At 43.0% G+C, this 6,884-nt stretch overlaps 1 long non-coding RNA gene across 1 annotated transcript in view; it reads right to left on the bottom strand.

Annotated features, from left to right (window-relative positions):
• Positions 1 to 6,075: 6,075 nt before the first annotated feature.
• Positions 6,076 to 6,884, bottom strand: part of LOC102499348 (uncharacterized) — a 5,590-nt gene continuing 4,781 nt past the window's right edge. Inside the window, exon 3 of the long non-coding RNA XR_337439.3 lies at positions 6,076 to 6,667. This is a non-coding gene — a long non-coding RNA (uncharacterized LOC102499348). The remainder of the gene's footprint in view (positions 6,668 to 6,884) is intronic.

The following is a 6,884-nucleotide window of genomic DNA, read 5'->3' as shown; positions in this document are numbered from 1 at the left end:
TTAGTATCACAACTCCAGCTTTTTTTTGGTTTTCTATTGCATGGAAAACCTTCACTACCAGTCTATGTATGTCTTTATTGATGAGGTGGGTTTCCTGTAGGCAACAAAGAGAGGGTCTCTGTTTTTTTATCCATTCGGCCAGTCTGTGTCTCTTGATTGGGGAATTTAATCTGTTCACATTCAATGTTATCATCGGTGTAACTGGATGTGTGCCAACGTTTAAGTTGGCCATTGTCACAGCAGCCTTTTATTCCTTTGTTTCTGTCTGTTAGCTCTTTAGTTTTCCTGGAACAGTACTTTCTTCAGGGTTTCTTGAAGAGCTGGTCTGGTGCTGGCAAATTCTTTCAGGTCTTGTTTGTCTGAGAAGATTTTATTTTTTCCCATATGAAGGATAATCTTTCAGGATACAATAATCTTGGTTGAAATTGTTTCTCTCTTAGCACTTTCAATACATCTTCCCATTCTTTCCTTGCTTGCATTGTTTCCATTGAGAGGTCCAGAGTTAGCCTAATGGGATGACCTTTTTATGTCACTTCTCATTTCTCTCTTGCCTGATTTAGAATCATGTCTTTATCTGTGGTCTTGGATAGTCTGGCTAAGATGTGCCTTGGGGAAGATCTTCTGGGGTTGATTCTAACTGAGGTCCTTTGTATTTCTTGGGTCTTGATGCTTGAGTGCCTCTCTAGACTCGGGAAATTTTCTTCCAGGATTTTATGGAATAGATTTTCCATGTCGTTATTTATATCTTCACCTTCTGGGATGCCAATTATTCTGATATTTGGGCATCTTATGAAATCTAGTATTTCTCATATATTATCCTCTTGTTTTTCAGTTATTTTCTCTATCTTTTTTGTGGTTCTTTCTAGGTCAGAGGTTTTATCTTCTACATCAGAGTTTCAATTTTCAGCATGATCTAATCGACTTTTAATACTTTCAAGAGAGTTTTTGATTTCCTCTATTCCAGACTTCATCTCTAATAGCTCCATCTGGTTCTTTCTCAGAGTGTCCATTTCTTTTTTCATATCTTGGAATGACTTTCTCATTTCCTGTAGTTCGTTGTCTCTTTTCTGTTCTAACTCAAGAATTTGTTCAATATAAATGTCCAAAATTCTATATCTGACATCTTGGTAACATCGTCCATTAGCCTTGAAGATGGAGAGGAGTTACTTTGTACCTTTTATGGAGATATATGTCCTTGTTTACTCATGCTGGAGGCTCTCCTTCTACTTCTAGCCATTGGAAGATGTACTAACTTTTAAGTACCTGTTAGGTGAAAGTTTCATTGGCTAGGAGTGTCTTTCTCTTTTGTTGGAAATTGACGTCTGCTGAAGTCTCTGTTCTGTTGTTTTTAGTAATGTGGCCTCAAAAAGATACTATAGTCAGGTGTCTGAAGAGCAGAATCTCATTTTTCACAGTTGGTTCTGTATAAGGGAGGAACCAATATAACTTTATATGACTAGAAAAATTCAGATCTCTAATTCTAGACATAGCTAGTCCCTCAGGCAAGATGGAAGAAGAAGAGAAGATAAAAATAAGAGAAAAAAAAGGAGGAGAGAGGAAAATAAAGAAAAATGCACGGCATGTGATTTTGTGAGGTGCCTTCAGATGTACCAGGCTGCTGCAGCCAAAGTTGCAGTCTGTGGAGAGACAGAGAGGAAGGAATTTGCAAAAGAATGAGAGATAGTAAAGAAGAAAAAAAAATGGGGGAACTTTCTACCTGCCTAGGGGTCTGGGTGGATCTTGGACTGGGGGGGTCTGGAAGGGAGTCAGTGGGGGCAGTGTGCCCCCTTGCTCACCAGGTGCCCTCAGAAGTACCAGGCTGCTGCAGCCAAAGGCTCAGTCTGTGGAGGGACAGAGAGGAAGAAATTTACAAAAGAATGGGGGAAAGTAAAGAAAAAAAATGGAGGAACATTTTTCTTGCCTAGGGGTCTGGAAGGGAGTCAGTGGGGGCAGTGTGCCCCCTTGCTCACCAGGTGCCCTCAGAAGTACCAGGCTGCTGCAGCCAAAGGCGCAGTCTGTGGAGGGACAGAGAGGAAGAAATTTACAAAAGAATGGGGGACAGTAAAGAAGAAAAAAAATGGAGGAACTTTCTACCTGCCTAGGGGTCTGGGTGGATCCTGGACTGGGGGGGGTCTGAAAGGGAGTCAGTGGGGGCAGTATGCCCCCTTGCTCGCCAGGTGCCTTCAGATGTACCAGGCTGCTGCAGCCAAAGGCACAATCTGTGGAGAGACAGAGAGGAAGGAATTTACAAAAGAATGGGGGACAGTAAAGAAGAAAAGAAAATGGAGGAACTTTCTGTCTACCTAGGGGTCTGGGTCGATTTTGGACAGGGGGTCTGGAAGGGAGTCAGTGGAGGCAGTATGCCCCCTTGCTCGCCAGGTGCCTTCAGATGTACCAGGCTGCTGCAGCCAAAGGCACAATCTGTGGAGAGACAGAGAGGAAGGAATTTACAACAGAATTGGGGACAGTAAAGAAGAAAAAAAATGAATGAACTTTCTACCTGCATAGGGGTCTGGGTGGATCCTGGACTGGGGAATCTGAAAGGGAGTCAGTGGGGGCAGTGTGCCCCCTTGCTCGCCAGGTGCTTCAGATGTACCAGGCTGCTGCAGTCAAAGGTACAATCTGTAGAGAGACAGAGAGGAAGGAATTTACAAAAGAATGAGGGTCAGTAAATAAGAAAAAAAAATGGAGGAACTTTCTACCTGCCTAGGGGTCTGGGTAGATCTTGGACTGTGGGATCTGGATGGGAGTCCATGGGGGTAGTGTGCCCCTTTGATTGCCAGGTGCCTTCAGATGTACGGGGGAGGGGGCGAGGGGGAGTGTCTGGAAGGGAGTCAGTGCGGGCAGTGTGCCCCCTTGCTCGCCAGGTGCCTTCAGATGTACCAGGCTGCTGCAGTCAAAGGCGCAGTCTGTGGAGAGACAGAGAGGAAGGAATTTACAAAAGAATGGGGTACTCATGCTGGGCGTGTATGCATGCATGCGTGCCCAAGGTCCGAGAATGGAGGAGAAGGGATTGGGGCGTGACCATCCCCCCTGGGGGGTGATTTCTCGCTTTCTGTCTGTCTCTCTCTGTCTGGTGAGTGCACGTGCCCTATAGCGAAAACCTCTCAAAAAAAAAGTGGGGGACAGTAAAGAAGGAAAGAAATGAAGGAACTTTCTACCTGCCTAGGGGTCTGGGTGGATCCTGGACTGGGGGTCTGGAAGGAAGTCAGTGGGGGCAGTGTGCCCCCTTGCTCACCAGGTGCCTTCACATGTACCCAGAGTTGATATTTTTATCCTTGCCTGCTAGGAAAAGAATCCTCTGATCCACATGGATCACATGAGCTCAGGATGGCAGAATCATCTTATTGCACCAGTTTTATAAATATACGCATCCTTCAGTTCCCACTCCAGATATTGAAACAAGTATTGAACCTTATACCTTTTCTCATATCTGGTCTGAGAGTGATACCATTATTTGGATTAGTCATATGTTCTTTCTCAAAATAAATGGGACTGAGAAATAGTCTTCTGATACTCCTAATGACAGAATATTGTCTTTTCCACAGCATGCATTCTTTTCATTCAATATCTCATTCTATGGTCTTATCAGATCAAGAGTTATCTCCTCCCTATTTAAGTGAGACAATCCAAAACTGCACTAAGGTCAGAACTAGGTTATTTTTTTTTTCTTATTCAGGTAACATATGATCATTTTGATCCCATCCTAAGTGATAAAGACCAATTTCCATTAGTTTATCAGATGGCCACCAAGGACAGCTCTCTGACTCATGGAATCATCTGGTTGTTGCTGCATTTTGGTTGGACGTGGGTGGCACTCTGTATCTGATGATATGCAAGGGGAGCAGTTCCTTCAGGATCTAAAGAAAAAGATGATTGAAAAGGATATCTGTGTCTTTACAGAAAAGCTCCCTACCACAAAAGCTGTCATTTTTCTTCATGTGATTTCATTCTTGTGCAGAGGATCAGAGTGTCATCTGCAAATGTGTATATAATACATGGTAATGAAAGGAGTGTCTGGAACCTGAGATGGGAAAATAATTGTATTTAATTTTGGGAAAGGTACAGATTATGGGAAATTTACACTCCAGAGTGGAAACTTATTTTTACTAATTTTGAGAAGATGCCACATTTTTTTCCACAAACATCTCTCTTTTACAAAGCAGAAAAGGAAAATTTCTGGCTTTAAACAATTTCTCAAGACAATGAAATCTTCCCAATACCCACAAGATTTTTTTAAAGAGTGAGAACATTGAAATTTTATTTAACTCTAGGGTACCATGGACTTGACATTAGTAAGTAAGATTAATACATGAGCAGTCATACAATTTTTTTTATCACTGTGCTTCTCAAGCATCAAACAAGAGCTATTTTTTATTCAATTTCATCTTTAATATGCTAGACAGACCTTGCTGCATTCTTCATTTCTAATTCACCAGTATGTTATTATGTAGTTTACCACATGTGAGGAGCAATTCATCATGTAGTACCAAGTTTACATCATCATAGGACTACACCATGCACATTCTACTTAATGTAGCTCAAGCAACAGGAATACAAGAGAACACTTATGAGTGGATACCTATTTTTGACAAAGTCATGTTCACACTAACTGTGAATTTTAAAAATCTTATTAGGCAGGTACCTACAGCAATTGGTATTGGAACATTAACACATGCACATGTGATAGTGGTAAATAATGAAGCAGAAGAGACAGCTGGATGGAGGACAAAGGGGAATTCAGAGATAGAATGATGTTGTGTATCAGCAAGGGATGGGTCTCGGCTTTCCACAGTAAGTCTCTGCTCTGTGAGAGAGACCTGTGGGGTGACACTTTTGTTCTCATGCCCGCAAAGTTTGGATACAATATCTAGAAAGGCCAAATCCTGCACTTTCTTGTGTAGAGAGTCAGATCCTATGAGAGCACATGTGGAGGGCACTGCATACGGAAGCCATCTTGAGCTATCCACCATCTTAAAAACCATTAGGCTTCACTTCCTCACTGAGTAAACTGTTTCTCAGAATCATGTGACCAACTGTTCTCCCTGAGGGGTGGTTGGGTTTCTAGGCAACGGGAGAGATCTATCCACACCAATGATTGGTTCATGCTGTTCTATCTCATTTGTATTTCGGGCAACCAATTGGTACCCACCAGCTGTATATAACTCATCATTTTTCCTCAATAAATGGAAGAGAAAGAAAAAGAAGGCTTGATCAGCACCTCGTATTGTGTGTCCGTGTGTTTGTCCCATCTCTCACTCCCTTCCCCAGGGAACCTGTTCGATGTCTCGCAGGTCAGGACAAGCACAGAACAGGACCATGGAATTATATTTTATTTTGGGAGTACTTTTCTCATTTGCTAGCAGTCTGTGTATGATCTGTACAAGTTTAGCACTTTCTAGATTTTTATCACCAGTGCCCAATTCTAAAGCTGCTATTAGAGCTAAAGTAACGAGGGTTGTATTATTCCATGCTCACTAGTTGCCATGGTAACAAGATGCTTGATGCCACCTCTCTCTGTATGATTGTTTTAATTACATCTTTCAATTTACTGTACCAGATGAGAGCTGAGAGTGGTCTGTTGGACTCCCCCATCATCCTAGCATGAGCTTTGGCTTCACACCATTTCACCAAATGCTCCACTAAATTAACATTCTTGCCCAGTTGTTCGGCAGCTTCTTGGGTGTCCCGACCCGGGGGACAGTCAAATAGGTTCCCTGGGGGAGGGAGTGAGAGATGGGACAAACACACACACACACACAATACAAGGTGCTGATCAAGTCTTCTTCTTCTTCCGTTTATTGAGGAAAAATGGTGAGTTACATAGAGGCTGGTGGGCACCGATTGGTTGCCTAAAATGCAAATGAGATAAAACAGCATGAACCAATCATTGGTGTGGGTGGATCTCTCCCGTTGCCTAGAAACCCAACCACCCCTTGGGGAGAACAGTTGGTCACATGATTTCTGAGAAATGGTTTGCTCAGTGAAGAAGTGAAGCCTAATGGTTTCCAAGATGGTGGATAGCTCAAGATGGCTTCCATATGCAGTGCCCTCCACATGTCCTCCTTTTTATTGTTTCAAAGAGAGGAGAAAAACCTGGGGGAAGCGTGCCTATCTTAGGTTGGAGTTGTTTTTAGAGTCACACGTCCATCCTTACCCATCATTGGAGAATCCCATTGCAATGATGGGTTTCCTGTCTTAGGTGTGAGGACTGTACAACTGTTAGGCTCAGACTCTCTTACTTGTCTTGGCTAACCGATTCAGCGCCTCAGGCAAAAGCAATGTCTAGGCTCCATGATACTCCATCTCCAGGTTGTGGTAGTGGACTTGGATAGGCTGCATTTTTATGGAGTCATCAATTTAGCATTTAAGGAAAGCCATGAGCTTATTGAAAAGGACAGGCCCCAAAGAGTAAACAATCAGTAAACCCAGAATCGGACCAAGTATGGGGAGGGAAAAGGGGAAGAGTCTATTCCATGTAGACCATAAGGGACTATCACAAATGGTGCCAGACTTGTTGGTATAAAAGCAGCAGCGTTCCTGTAAAGCAAGACAGAGAGTTCCCTGTTCCGCCAGGGGGAGCAGCACCAGGATCAAAACCAGCAGCCGAAGTGTCGAAGAAGCAAAACAGGATCAGGTATTTAAGAAGGATCTTCATTTTGTGGATCTGTGGAAGGAGAGAGAGATATCTCAGGGCTTTCATCACCCCTGGATGGCTTGTTAGAATCAATCTGTTTGATTAATCTTTCTGGTAGCCAACGAGCAGCATCCATTTTTTTGAGAATAGATGCAGACAGACCCTCTGTCCCAAATGAGGACAGGGTACAGACCATTCCATGTATTGTCCAGAGGATCTTTCCACAAAACTGAGGCAAATTTTGTTT

This window comes from Tupaia chinensis, unplaced genomic scaffold, assembly GCF_000334495.1.
Source record: "Tupaia chinensis unplaced genomic scaffold, TupChi_1.0 Scaffold145933_1, whole genome shotgun sequence".
Classification (NCBI taxonomy): Eukaryota; Metazoa; Chordata; class Mammalia; order Scandentia; family Tupaiidae; genus Tupaia; species Tupaia belangeri.
Note: the sequence above shows the minus strand (reverse complement) of the source record. Positions and strands in the feature narration are given on the sequence as shown.